The following is a 15,098-nucleotide window of genomic DNA, read 5'->3' as shown; positions in this document are numbered from 1 at the left end:
CCTGTGTACCAATAGGAGCACCGCCTAGCTGTGAGGTACCCATCTCCTCGTGACCGGTGAACTCCCACTGTAACTCGTCGTCGTCGTCGTCGCCACTAGTCGTGGAGTACTGAAGGGCCTCGTCGTCATCGTCCACGTCCGCTGGACCCTTCCCTGTGTACTGCGGAGTACGTACAGAGGAGGAAGCGGCCCTAGCCGAAGTAGCTCTGGTGGACATCGAGGCCGTCTGGCTCCTAGACAACATGGGGTGCAACGGAGGCTCATATGTCGTGTCTGCACAGCTCAGCTTAGCCGCTAACTTCTTGCAGCCCTTTTTGATTTTCTGCAGGTTAAAATGACAACATGTATTATTTAGTTGTAATTGCTTTGTAATAATGAATTATTTTATCGAAAGTACCTTCACAAAGCTGCGAAGAGGGTTGCTCTTGTCGTCTCTACTCCGGAAGAGTTGCCTACTAGCTTCCTCGGAGTAGTTAGACAACTGTTGTGACTACAACATCACACACAACATTAACTCGATCATTTGGACAACTGTTGTGCCATAAACATCAAATAATACATGAAAGTCCAAGGTACTTACCACATATCTATTTAAGGGGGCCCTAAGAACCTGTTTGTCAACCCTTTGCGCCTCGTCGAACGCATCAGCGATGTCATCCTCACCACCCTCATCTGCAGGGGTGTTGGTGTACGGGACCATGATATGAGTCCTCGTACTCCGGTGCAGCCACTGTAGGTACTCCATCCATCTGGCCGGGTCGTGCGGTGGTAGTGAGTTGACGAGGGAAACCTGCCTGTGATACCAAGTCTGAAAATGTGCATCGTGCCTGACCGCCCAATCCTTTTGCGTGGACCGAAACCTACGATCAATCCTGCAAAAATATATTGCATTAGCAACGAGCCAGTTAATGGAAACAAACAAAGTGCCATCATACCTATGCAGCTCATCGTTTGTGGAATACAGCGGTGGAATCCCCTGCAGCCTCCCGAACTGTCTGTAAACCCTGCAAGGGTAGTGCATCTCGACCACGTGGAAGAAGATGAGTGGGCCATCGTAAAGCCAATCGCTATCCTCCTCCTCGCAGCGTGGACTAAGATACCCCTCTAGCTCCCACCGAGACCACGGTGACCATGTGACCTGCAAAATTTGTAAACTTATTTTTAGTATTTCAAAATAAAACGCATTAATAGTGCATTTAGTACTAAAAGTGAATTGAACTTACGTAGTTGTGTGTCAACACGTCTAGCTCGTCAGTGTACTGCCTGTACCTCCTGTCTGCTTCGCCCCTGACTACCTTAGCATCTGTCCAGAGAAAAAGGGCGGTGGGTCCAACATCTTCATGCACCCATACCTGCAATTAACACAAACATAATGTCACAAATGCCTTAAGTGTTATGAACAAATCGAAATAGCAAATGCACTTACAGGCAAACCCGGAGGTTTAGTGGGCCTTCCAACTGGAAAACGCTCCCAAATCCAAACCTGAAGTAGATATGAGCAGCCACCTAGGTTTCCATTCGAAGACTGGCGATGACAGGCCTGGCAAAGCTGACGGTATGTCCATGCAAGCACCGCGGTACCCCAACTGTAGCCGGCAATGTTCTCCAGCGGCCGCATAAGGATCCTCAGGAAAATCCAGCTGATGCTGTCTCCTGAGGAATCAGGGAACAAGAAACTCCCCAAGAAGTGCCACAACCACACCTTTGCATACATCTCCACCTCATGATCTGGAGCATCAGGCGGTGGTCCTGCACCAAAGTTCTGCGTAATCCAAGACGTCGAGACTCCTGAGGTCTTCCTGCAATTACCTGTAAACCAATATTGTATAAATATGGATGTATCTAAAACGGTTGTATTAGTAATTTCAATGGGACTCAAATATGAACTTACTTGGTGCCTTTAACTTCAGCATCTGATGGCCGCCTGCCACAAAACTCCTGTACCAAGTCTAGCCAAGTAGACTCATCGACGACCCCAGTCACCGGATGACCAGACAAACTCAAACACAATATCATCTTCACATCCTGCAATGTGATAGTCATTTCTCCACAAGGTGTGTGGAAGGTGTGCGTCTCTGGTCTCCACCTGCATCATTATAATGTTGTGTATATCAATTATTTGAGGGCACATATTTAACAAACAAATTAAAGTAATGTAAAATGTTATGTTACCTATCAACAAAAGCAGTAAGAACTACAGGGTCTAGAGTGGGAAGTCCACTGTTGTAGACCCGGACGATCTCAAGAAAGCCTACACGACGAATGTACGGCGTGTATCGCTCGTTCCAGCTGTGTACGTGGTGCGTGCGACCACGAAGCACACACAACGGCCTCTGCTGCTCCGACAAGGCCTTGGCCCGGTGGTCCTTGTCGTAGTCCGCCTCAATGAGGCTAAAGCGGGGATGAGGTGCCCGCGCCGCCATCGTAGCCCGCCTATTTCAACAATGAAAGAAAAAACATTAGTACAATTAATAGCATTAGTAATAAGACAAAGCAAGTAAATTTGACGACAAATAACATAAATGCATGTTTACTAAGAATTTTGATAAGCACAAAGATTAATAAACAACCTCTTGTCTACCCCTCCTATGAAATCTAGCGTTATGACCAGGTTTCTTGCAAATGCTGCATAGGTTCTGCGCACGTTCTTCGTTGAAGTCACCGCCACCATACATGTCATCGCCATAACCTTTCATATTGTCCATATCGCCTTTCAGTCGCTTCTTCTTCCTCCTTCCCTTCCCTACCTTTCTTAGGTCCGGATAAGGCACGTAGTCCTCACCATAATATGGAGGCCACTGCGACTCGTCAAGGTACGGCTCGAAGCTCTTCTCCCAAACATTTAGGGTGTTGGCACGGAGATACAAGGGTGACATGTATGGTTCAACTGTATGGTCAAAACCTCTAAGCCGACAAGACGTAATCATGTGTGAGCAAGGGGCATGCATGATCTGAGGTACGTTGCAACTGCATTCTACTTTTTGAAGATCCACACGGTACGTTCGCCCACCAAATCGTTCGCCGCCAAGGTTTGTGCCCCCTCTAGCTCGTACGCTAAAAACAAGTCTATCTCGTCCATAGGCCTCGCCAACCTGTTGCTTGGACAACTCCTCAGCCTCCTGCAAATATTCGTGTGCAGCCTTCCCCCATCTTCCAAGCTCCTCTTCATTCCTCAGGGCTAGGCCATACCGCGTAACAAAATATTCATTGCACTTCTTAAAAGAGAACTCAACAATACCGGACACTGGTAGAGATCGAACGCCTTTGAACACACGATTGAAAGACTCAGAGGAGTTTGTTGTCATTATGCCATACCGAAACCCACCCTCATCATATGCTAATGCCCACTTCGCTTTATTTTCCATCTGCTGATCTAACCATGCCTTGCCCGCTCGGTTCATCATCTTCTGTAGTTCCGCCATTGTCTCCTTAAACTCGTGTTCCGTACGTTTATTACAAAGTTCCTTTAACTTGTCTGCCACCTCCTTCTTCCGTTGACGGCGCCAGAAATTAGCGGCAAAATGCCTCATGCACCAACGGTGCACTAGGGGTGGGTGCCCATCAATGTGTTCACCGGCAGCATTAAGAATTCCAATGTGACGGTCCGATATCAAACAAATGGTGCAAGAAGGACCAAGGACGTGAAGACGGAGCAGACGCATGAACCATGACCACGAATCATTGTTCTCCCCCTCTGCCAAAGCAAAAGCCAGTGGCACAATTTGATTCTCAGGGTCTACAGCAGCAACCATCATCAATGTACCTCTGTATTTGCCGGTGAGGAATGTGCCATCAACTAGAACAACTGGCCGGAAATACTGAAATGCATGCTTACACTGATCAAAATACCAGAACACACGGTACAGAATATGCCTCAACGGGTTCTGAAGATAAAACCCTCCTGTGTATATGAACCATCTCATGCCAGGGTTGAAGTGTTGCATTGCACACAAAATGCGTGGAACCCTGTTATAGGCTTCCTCCCAATTACCCCACCGAATTGCCAGGGCAATTTGCTTTGCCTGCCATGCCTTTCCATATGTTACCTCATACCCAACAAAAGTGGCTATGGTCTCCAGCAAGAAAGACACCGATACGTCGTTGTCCGCATCTACAAGACCCAATATACGGCGAGCAAGGTACCGAGCCGTCAACTGGGGATGGTACCGTTTGCCCTTGTTAGTCTGGCATCTGTGCGGCTGCTCTACTGAAGTTACCTTCCACTTCCCATCACTCGACCGTTTCCGTGCATTCAACTTCCACGTGCACGGAAACCCTGCCTTGCATACTATTTGAAATTTTACCTCCTTGTCGGAATGACGAACCGTGTACGGTCTATGATGATACACAGCATAGTCCTGAAGGAACAACTTCATCTCAGACATCGTATTGAAAAGCATTCCCTTCCTGAGTATTAAATTTTCATGGTTGTACAATGATTCCTTACAAATCTGCAAACCCGTGTCACAAACTGCCATATGCGACATGCTGACATCCATATAATTTGGAACACCGGTAAAGGGCAAGCCAGCCTCCCTCAGCTGTGTAAGCTCTGCCGATGTATAAGAGGGTGGTGCAACGTAAGGTTGTGCCTCTCTAACCCGACCCCATCCTTCATATTCCTCTACATCATCTGGATACCCTGTGGCTAAATTGCCCTGAGTCTGCGTTGCATGAAGTACCTCAAGCGGAACTCCTGAGGGCATGCCACGAACCGGTGCACACATGCCAGGTGAACCTGCTTCCTCATTTTTTAATTCTTCAGAATCAGAGCAAACATCATCACCAATCATTTCATCCTCTGCCGCCTCATTCTCCTCATGTTCAAACTCGTCTACATCAAAATCATTTCTTATTTGACCAACTGGAGGAGATTGAACCCGCTCCTGCGTCCAATTACCATCCAAGTCCATACTCTCCATAGTTTGTTGGACCTGCACACCACAATCACCACCGTCGTCGAAGGACGCCTCCTCATTCTCAACAGTTTCCAACACCAACTCAGCCATGCCCACATTCGAACCTTGGATGACCCTATTGTATCGGGACCACTCAGCTTGGTTGCACAGGTCCATCATCACATAGTGTGCCCTATTCTTTCCAACATCAAACCTACCCTTTAGTGTGAAACCATCGCCAAACTTCAAACTCAAACGCTCACATAGATCACTGAAACTAGGGGGACCATCAAACCATTCCAAATCCTCAGACATATCCTCAAACTGACAATCCTCTCTCCTAACACTTCCTCCGTAAAAAACTCTTACACCGTAATCCATCTACAAAAATGCCCAGACATCCGATAATTAACTAACCGAGCAATACGGTAAAACAAATTACTACATAACTAACTAACTAAGTAATACTACTTTACTAACTAATTAACCATAAGTCTATGATTCTCAATTTCACTACCAAAATATTTAATTAATTTAACTATGATAAAAACTAAAAAACTAAACATAATACTACAAACTAAGTAAATAATAATAATTAGCTACTTCACAGTTTTACTAACAAAAATAAAAATAAAAATTAAACATAATACTAACTAACTAGCTAAATTTAACTATATAACAAAATAAATAACAATGTAACTAACAAATTGTTTCAAAAAATTACCTTAGCCGACGAACGGCCGGAGAGGGCCGGGGGCGGCCGGAGAGGGCCGGGGGCGGCCGGAGAGGGCCGGGGCGAGTGGGCCGGGGGGCGGCTGGAGGGGCGCGGCCGGGGCGCCGCGGGCGGGGCCGGGCCGCGGCCGAGGCGGCGCGGGCGCGGCACGGCCGGGAAGGCGCCGCCGGAGCGCGGACGCCAAGGCTTGACCGGGGCTGGGGCGCGGACGGGGAGGCGCGGGCGGAGCGGCCGGGGGCGGTGCGCGGCAGGGGCGGGGCTGGGGCGCGGGCGGATCGGGCGCGGCCGCGAAAAATGGACCAAACAGAGGAGGGAGCGGCTTTTGTGGGCGCGGCCGTGCCCCGCCATGATCCACGGCGGGGTTGGCCTAACCCGCCATCGGGCGTGGCGGGGTCCAGGTCAGCCATGCAGCGGCCACCCGCGCCATGCATCCGCCACGTGGCGCCTATACCCCGCCACCATGCATGGCGGGGTGCTCTGATTTTGCCCCGCCATGCATGGTGGCGGGGCCAAACGGCCTAGTTTTGAAATTTTTTTCAAAACCGTGTCAAAATTGAAATTTGTTTTAAAAATAGGCTAAAAATAAAATAAAAATCGAACGCTTGGAGAGACCAGATGGTGTCACCTAGAAACACTATATATCCAGAAGTTGATTGATGGATATCAGGACAGCCAGCCCAGGAGTAAACGATCAAGAGCGTCTTTGTTTCCGCTTGATTATTTCTTGATGGAAAAGAAATAAAAAACCCAACCCAAACAGCTTGATTATTTCTTGATCTTTTGGACCGGCGGCGGTAGAAGAAATCGGCCTTTCAAACGCTGCCCCGCGTTCCCTGTACCGCGGCGCCGGAGGACTGGACGACCGTATTTTCTTTTCTTTTCCCCTGCAATAGTGAAACATTCGGAGAGAAATCAAAAACAAAGGATAAGATATGGCACGACGCCTGGGTCACGCAGATGGAAAGCATAGTTGCAGCATATATATATATATATATATATATATATATATATATATATATATATATATATATATATATATATAAGAAGAGAAGGTAAAGTCTGCCATGCTCAATTTTTTTTAAGACAAAAGCATAGTTGCAGCATGAACTCAACTACAGTTGTTCATGACCTCTGACTGCTAAAGAGTTAAAGAGTAGTAGCCTAGTAGGATAAGAATGGCTCCATTTGCCAGTTCTAATTCTAATCGCACACATAGCCTTCCAACTTCCATAGAAGGGATTGTTCTTTAGCATGGTCCAGCCGCGGGCAACAAGCAAGCATCAAGCCTGGAAAGAGTTCGAAATAAGGAATGTCAGCAACACCCAATACATACAAACAGAAACACAATATAAACCTGCATGTTCTGGAAAGGGGAAAATGCAAGCTTCAGAACAAAATAAGCCTATTCAGACATTAAAAAAAACCAACATTTATAGAAACCTTTGGGAACTGTTAACTTTTCCCTGTGACCAAGAATGCTATGGCATAATCCACTACTTGGCATGGATAAGATTCGTTCAAATAGATGATTACACCCCTTATCAAGAAAAAAATTAAATACTCCCGAAGACATTATTTGCATTTCTGATTTTTTTTTCTTGGAATACGCAGGAGAGCTGCGTATCATTGCATTAAGATAGGAGAGAAAAAAGGAGGCATAAATGCCGAAGTACAAAACAGGTTCAACACCACCCCATACTCACACCAACACACGCAAAGGAACACTAAAACACAAAAACCATCCTACAAAAACAACCACTCCAGAAAAAGCCCTAGACAAAGAAAGACGACCAAAAAACACTATAAAAAGCCTCTAACCACCATTGCGAACAACAACCAGACTTCTAAGTCTTCTGAGGCCTTTGGCACTAGCCAAAATCCAGAGATCAACCTCCTCACTTGCAAGGAGAAGGGCACGACTCAGATTGGGCGAGATGCCATTGAAAACCCTGTCGTTCCTTCCTTTCCAAAGAATCCAAGCACCCAAAGAAACCAGCGAGTTGAAGCGCTGTTTAACTTCCTTGTTGAAAGAGCTGCCGGCCTGAAGCCACCAATCAAAGAAATTTGTCGAGTCTGGTTGAGGACCTATGTCAGGAAGTCCAAAACGACAGAGCAGCAGGTGCCAAAACTGTCCCGAAAAAACGCAGGAACATAAGAGATGCTGGATAGATTCGTCCTCCTGATCACAAAGAGGGCATTTTATACCAAATTTCAAAAAGTAAATGTTGCTTATATACCAAATTTCTGATTTTATACCAAAGAGCAGTGCACCACAATTAAATTGACAATTTATCTGACTTAATGCTTCACATTATCTTCTTAATATTGAGCAAAATGCAACAAAGCACACCAAAGACGGTTTGGTAGTAGAAGCTAAAATGTATATGCAATCATGATAATTTAAAAAACATTTGCATCTAAATACCAACTCCTAGCAAATACTAATTGACATGCAAAAGTTATAAAATGAACGCCAACTATATAAATCACCTGCAGATTATAATATATTTAAATAAGTACAGAGATCTTATCATATTTATAGACAGAATATATTATACACAGGGACTTGTAGGTTTCTACTTTTACACTGAATATGTACCTTTTACCAAGATTGTTAATATAGCATTAAGACTATCTCCAACAATCGTCACCCAAAATACAAGACCTATTTGTCCTTTGAGTAGCGCTACAGATAAAAGGTTCCATACCTATTTTTAGTCTTCTACAACAACAAGACCTAAAAGACAACACTCTCTGCAAATGGGTCTCGAGGAGAGAGGATACCCAAATTTGGGTTATGCCTCTCCTGATACCCAAAATAGGTCTTCTGTATGGGTACTCTATTGGAGGCTATAGGTATTGTGTTGGAGATCCATTTTAGGTTTGGGTTCCCAAATGGGTCTCCCTGTTGGAGATAGCCTAAGAAATCCAAAATACCACAGGGAACTAACCATCTATTTGGGGGTAACCCGGTAATGGCCTACTGATTGGATTGGATTGGATTGGATTGGATTGGATTGGCCTGGCAAGACAATCCATGGAATCTGATTGCAGTTTATCCAACCAAACAACATCTAACCTCTAATGAATAGTTACATATTTTACAAACAATTGAACCAAATTATACCATATGTCTGAATGGTTGCTGATAATAACAAAAGCAGGACGGTTGAAATAAATACAAAATGGTAGACACACAGACTTACTCCAAACCGTTGTTCTTGCTTTATTAACCATTTTGGCTCAGGTCCTGCAGAAAACATGAGTCCTTTATTCCTACAAGGACACAAAGTATTTATATCAGTTTGGAATTTTAAGATAGAAAATTTTAGCAGTGTTAGTTTACCATGGATGAAGCGATGTGACAACCACATTGACTCCTTCAAACAGTAAATAATCTATGAACAATAAACAAAAAGGCAAACTTAGCTGGATACAGACTTACCAATATCTACGATAGCAACAAGTAAATATATGATGAGTGAACTCATGGGGGCTTGGCAGCAGCATCTCTACAATGTGTCCATCACTGGCTGGAGTCCACATGCCAGTACCCAGGCTGTACTGCTCAAAAACATATTCTCCAGCATTCGGACCAGACTGGGGCTTACGTGCGCAGATGACAGAATTAGGTGAAACGGAGGGCAGCCATTTGTTTGGTGAGAGTAAAACACACAGACAGCGTTCCCCTATAACCAAGGCTGAGTTTCCAGTGCTCGTTATAGGCAAAAACCTTCCGACGGCAAAGGAGCGAAGCTAGAGCAAATTAGAAGGGGGTGCCTTTCTCTTGTAGTTATGAAAATTTAATCTATAACCATGGTGGAAATCTGCTTCTAATAGTAATTTTTCAAATTTTGGTGGGTGCCTAGGCACCCACAGTCTTCAACATAGCTTCGCCCCTACGGCAAGGTCAGCAAGTCTGTATACTGCTAGATCTATGCAAGACTCATCCTCCCAAGAAAGAAGCAATACCTCTGAGCCACACTCTACAAGGTTCAAGATAATGCTTATTCTGTCGAATGGGTATTCGGCAATCTTCATCAGCAACGGGAAATGAGGAAATCCATCAGCTGCATTGGTGGATCAAGGATCAACCCGGTAGATGTGTATCTTGTCACTCTGATAAGCGCACTCCAACATATAGATCTTACCACCGGAAGACAAGAGACTTTTTTGCGAAATAAGATGGGAAGACAAGAGACTCATGCAAGGATCCCAAAGAGTCCACCGCTGGTCACCGTCGGTGGCATAGGCGACACGGTCCAGGCAAGTAAAGGTGAGCATGACAGTGACGGTGCCTTGGGAGCTAACGGAAACCGAGGCATAGGGGTTCATGAGTAAACCGCGGCGGTTGGGTCCCTTGGGGCAGAATTGAAGGGTCTCCATCTGTGGCAGGAGGGACGCCAGCGGCGGGAGATCGACGACCTCGCCGGTCAAAGGGTGGAGGAGGCGCATGACGGTGTCACGGTCGTGGTACAGGAGGAGTAGGCCGTCAACGGAGTCGATTATGGCATGGTCATCCAGGAGCGGGAGGTGGGCATGGACGAGGGCGCCGGTGGAGAGGTTGAGGAAGCGCACAAAGCCGCGGAGGTCGGGGTGGCCGGGGTAGAGGCCGTGGCCCTCGGGCAACATCATCCAGCGGCGCGGGTGGAAGCATGGGTCGCGGATGTGAGGGCGGATGGTGCTTTCACTCCAGTGCGAGCACACGGCGCGGAACCGGACGTAGTCCTGCTGGTCGCCGGCCAGCGCACGCTGTTAGATTGATCTCACGTCCAGCCAACGGCTGGGGCCTTTTCCCTCTGGATCGCGCCCTGATCTGGGGCGCCCAACCGATCTATGGTTGGTGGGCCCTCGACGCGCTGCACTATATAAATAGGAGTAGGGGGCTACAGGCACACAACACGAAGTTCGTCGTGCGCCGCCAAACCCTACTCACATCCCCTAGGCCATCCGATCGGCTTGCGCAGTGGCGTCGGGAAGCACCACCGCGCCGCCTCCATTCTACTCCTTCCCCGCCGTCGTCGATCAGCGCTGGTGGAGGCTCGAAGGATGAGATCTACGTCATCGCAGCGTCAACACTGTCGCCATGGACGCCACCAGATCCACTCTCACCAGAAACGCTGATGGTCGAAACCCTAACCTCTCTGACTTTCTGTTTTCTAGTAGATCTAGCGTATGCATGTATTACTGTCTATTTGTGTTTGTACCTATTGCATCATCATATTCCCGATTCGATTTACTGCTAGATCCTGTTAGATCTATCAATGGTATCAGAGCCAATCTAGTAGTAGATCGGGTTTCGGGGATCACCCAGCAAACACAACAAGTAGAAGGAGGGGATTTTCCAAATCCTAACTCTAACTCAGTCAAATCGAGAACACCCAAAACCCTAGCGCACCAGATCCTAACACAAAAGAATGAGATCGGGGAAAGGAACCAACGAACCCTAACCCTAGACGCATAGATAAGGGAAGGGGTAACCCTAACCCTAAAGCAAGGGGAAGAGGCGGCCTTACCTCAGACTAGCCCTTCCTAGCCATGTTGCGCCGAGTCAGGAAGCGAGCACAGGGCACCGATGCAAATCCCCTCGACAGCTGCGTGCTCACCCACCAAGGGGAGCACGCGCACCGGCGAGAGGGTCCGCGGCGGTGCCACTCAGTTCTCCGACCACCGAGGACCTCGTTGGTCCCTGCTCCGGCAGGTTTCCTCTGCTGCTGGGTGCGGTGGCGCGGGTGGCGCCAAGGCCATCGCTGGTGGCTCCCTGTGCGCGGCGCGCCGGAAGAAGGAGCAAGAGCGCCGGCGGCAGCTCCCTGCCCGCGCTGAGAGAGAACATACAGAGAGAAGAGAGAGAGGGCGACGGGGCATATGGTGGCTAGGGTTTCTCAGTGGTGGCCTGCTTGGGGGCCTTTTTGTTCATGCAAAATTGAAGGATGGCCGTCGGATTGAGATTAATGACCAGGATTCACTGGACTGAAATGAGCCTAGGCGGGTGCGAGCACTGGGCTTCTTTGCCCCAGCCGACCCATGTTACGGCCTGCCTAGTGCCCGCGCGACCGCGTGACGACGGGCTGGGCCAAAATCAAGCAGACAGGCCGCAAACCGTAGCAAGAAAGAAGAAAAAAATATCAGCAGCCGCGCGCTAGGCCTCCTTATGCAGGCCGGCCCAGGTTGCCGTCCGCGCCAGCTTGAGCCCCCTGGGCTGGACCGATAGTGGCCATAGGCCGACTAGTGCGCCTAGGCCCAAACATGCAAAAAAATATTTTTTATTTTTATTTTTAGAAGCATTTGAATACTTGATTGCCCAGTCTAAATTCTATTTAATTTGCACCAAAGTGTATATTAATTAGACAGCACAGTCAGTCAGTTATGCTTCTGAAAAAAATAGCAAGTTAATTAACGTTTTCCGCTGCACAAGTTATATTTTTAATTCTTATATTAAATTGAACCAACGGGATATTTAATTTGAGAAACTGTGTTTTAAAGCTCAGAATTTTTGTGATATTGTTATTTTTTGACCAATGTTAATAATAGCAATATTGCAAATTTCAAGTTCTAATTTTTATGCATTTATTCTATTCTGCCCAACAGTGATTAGAATTTATGTAGAGAGTCAATTTTTTGTATATCTTGATTTTAACCAACGTTAAATTAAGAGATGTAATTATTTTTCCTAGTTTTAATGTTAATGTTCTCACTGTTTTCTCATGTTTAATTTCAGACCAAGCGCTGAATGCGATGCACTTCATTAGTGCAATCCTAAAGCTGACGGGGTAGAACTATGTTTTGTGGCGTGAAGAACTTGATGCAGCTCTAGCACTTGCTCAAATAGATTTGGCTCTTCAGGAGCCAAAGCCCACTGAGCCAGAGGAGCCTGAAAGGGGCCAGAAGGAGACCGATGAAGCTTTTGCTAATCGGAAGCGAGACTATGCTCCCATTAGAGCAAAGTATGATCTTGAGAAGTATAAGTGGGAAAAGTCAAACCGCAAGTGCAAGATTGTCATCAAGAAAACCATCACAGAGGGCTTAAGAGGTGTCAACCCAGAATGTGACACAACAAAAGAATATCTTGAGAAAGTGAAGAATCAGTTCACTGGTTCCACAAAAGCTCATGCTTCCACCCTGATCTAGAAACTCACTAACATGAGGTTCACAAGGGTAGTGTGAGGGAGCACATTTTGAGCATGAGCACCATGGCAGCTAAGTTAGAGAAGCTAAAGATGCCCCTCGCAGATGGTTTCATCATTCACCTAGCTCTAAACTCACTTCTCAAAGAGTATGAGACATTTGTTGTTAACTACAACACACGACCAGAGGAGTGAGATTTAGAGAAGGTGATTGCTATGTGTGTCCAAGAGGAAGAAAGGCTAAAGAATACAAATGGTGGTTGTGTGAACTTTGTGAAAGGAAAGAACAAAAAACCATTCTACAACAAGAAAGCTCCAAATGCCTCCACATGGAGGAAGCTCTTCATAGCCCAAAGCACAGCCAAAGCAAGACAACCAGCAGAAGCAGGAGGAATCGGATCGCTGTAGATGGTGCAATGAGACAGGGCATTGGAAGCATGATTGCCCTAAGTTCATGAGACACTGCCTAGTAAAAGGTGAGGACATTATAACTTTTGTTGATGAATCCTTATATCTAAGCTATGCTAGATCCACATGGTGGATTGAATCAGGTGCAACTGTTCATGTTGCAAACTCTTTGCAGGGATTCAATGGAGGGAGAACCCTTCAAAGAGGAGAAAGACAAATTATGGTAGCCACTGGTGTTGAAGCTGAAGTTCAAGCTATAAGAAATTTATCTCTAGATTTAGCTAGTGGTTTCACACTTAAGTTGCATGATGTTCTTTATGTTCCCTCTTTAGCTAGAAATTTAATTTCAGTTTCATGTTTGTTAGACTATGGTTTTGATTGTCATTTCAGCAAGAATGATTGTAAGCTACAGTTAAATAATTAATGTGTGAGTCTTGCCTTCCGACAAGACAAACTTTATTTATTATCTATGTCTGAGAATGTGAATGCTGAATGTAATAACGCTGAGAATGCAATATCTGCAGATGCAAGCAAGAAAAGAAAGAGAATTGATACTCATCAAAATTATGGCACTGTCGCTTAGGCCATATTTTGAGTGGGTGAATAGAACGCTTAGTCAAAGAATCAATCCTCCCACCACTAAAACTCTCAGAGTTAGAGCAATGCGTTGATTGCATTAAAGACAAGTTAGTAAAGTACATAAAGAAAGGCGCTAAGCGAAGCACGAGAGTACTTGAATTGATCCACACAAACATTTGTGGACCTTTTCCAGTGACATTTGTGGATGGTTTTGATTCCTTCATCACATTCACAGATGACTACTCTCGCTTTGGATATATCTATCCAATCAAAGAATGTTCAGAAGCTTTAAACAAGTTTAAGATATTCATGGCTGAGGTTGAAAATCAACTAGACAAAAAAATCAAAGTAGTAAGATCTGACCGTGGGGGGAGTACTACGGTCGACATACCCCTTATGGACAAGTTCCTAGACCTTTTGCAAGGTTCTTACAGGAAAATCGTATAGTAGCCCAGTATTCAATGTCGGGCGACCCATAGTAAAATGGAGTAGCAGAAAGGTGTAACCATATTCTAATGGATATGGTGCGCAGCATGATGAGCTATTCCACTCTACCACTGAGTTTGTGGATGGAGACCTTAAAAACCGCCATTCATATTCTCAACAGAGTTCCAAGCAAGTCAGTACTTAAAACACCATATGAGTTGTGGACCGGCGGAAAACCCTTAGTCAACCATCTGCGTGTCTAGGGGAGCCCTGCTGAAGCAAAAGTATTTAACCGAAACATAAGAAAGCTAGACCCCAAAATAGTAAGTTGCCATTTTATTGGCTATCTAGAAAAGTCAAAAGGTTATCGTTTCTACTGCCCTGGTATACATACCAAGTTTGTGGAGATGAGGCACGCCAGTTTCCTAGAAGATCAAATGATCAGGGGGAGCAAGGCAGCGCAAGAAATCACCCTTGAAGAGAAGCGGGTGATCGTGCCCATTCCTATGGTGCAAGAACCCTACTTCACACTGCCTGTTGTTGTTGGATCTACACCAGTAGTGACAACACCTGCTGCTATTTCGCCTATGGCTAATTTGGAACCTGTCCTTCAGGATCCGAATGAACCTATAGTCGATGAACAGCAGCCCCAACAAGAGCAACCCCAAGAAGAAGAAATGTCAATAGCAGAACCTTCTGGTAGACCTCAAAGAGCGAGAAAGTCTCCTATTTCAGATGACTACATAGTCTATGAATACGAAGAAGTTCAGATGGAGGATGAACCCACTTCATTTGAAGAAGCCATGAGGAGCACTGAAGCATCTAAGTGGTAAGAAGCCATGGAAGATGAATTAAAGTCTATGAGTACCAATAAAGTTTGGGACCTAGAGGAAATTCCTAAAGGAGCCAAAACTGTAGGCTACAAATGGG

General features: G+C 46.0%; 2 long non-coding RNA genes and 1 pseudogene across 2 annotated transcripts; 1 reads left to right on the top strand and 2 right to left on the bottom strand.

Moving 5' to 3' along the window:
• Window positions 1,687-2,195, bottom strand: LOC8065477. Its single transcript, XR_002449743.1, has 3 exons — window positions 2,173-2,195; window positions 1,892-2,086; window positions 1,687-1,799 (listed from the first exon to the last, which is right to left on the bottom strand). It is a non-coding gene; the product is annotated as an uncharacterized LOC8065477 (long non-coding RNA).
• On the bottom strand, window positions 6,444-10,719 carry LOC8065476 (annotated as a pseudogene).
• On the top strand, window positions 12,959-13,626 carry LOC110432217. The gene is made up of 2 exons (XR_002449619.1): window positions 12,959-13,231; window positions 13,339-13,626. It is a non-coding gene; the product is annotated as an uncharacterized LOC110432217 (long non-coding RNA).

The sequence above is a fragment of the Sorghum bicolor genome, chromosome 2 (assembly GCF_000003195.3).
Source record: "Sorghum bicolor cultivar BTx623 chromosome 2, Sorghum_bicolor_NCBIv3, whole genome shotgun sequence".
Taxonomy (NCBI): domain Eukaryota; kingdom Viridiplantae; phylum Streptophyta; class Magnoliopsida; order Poales; family Poaceae; genus Sorghum; species Sorghum bicolor.
The sequence above is the reverse complement of the archived record's forward strand: the minus strand, read 5'-3'. Positions and strand labels throughout refer to the sequence as shown.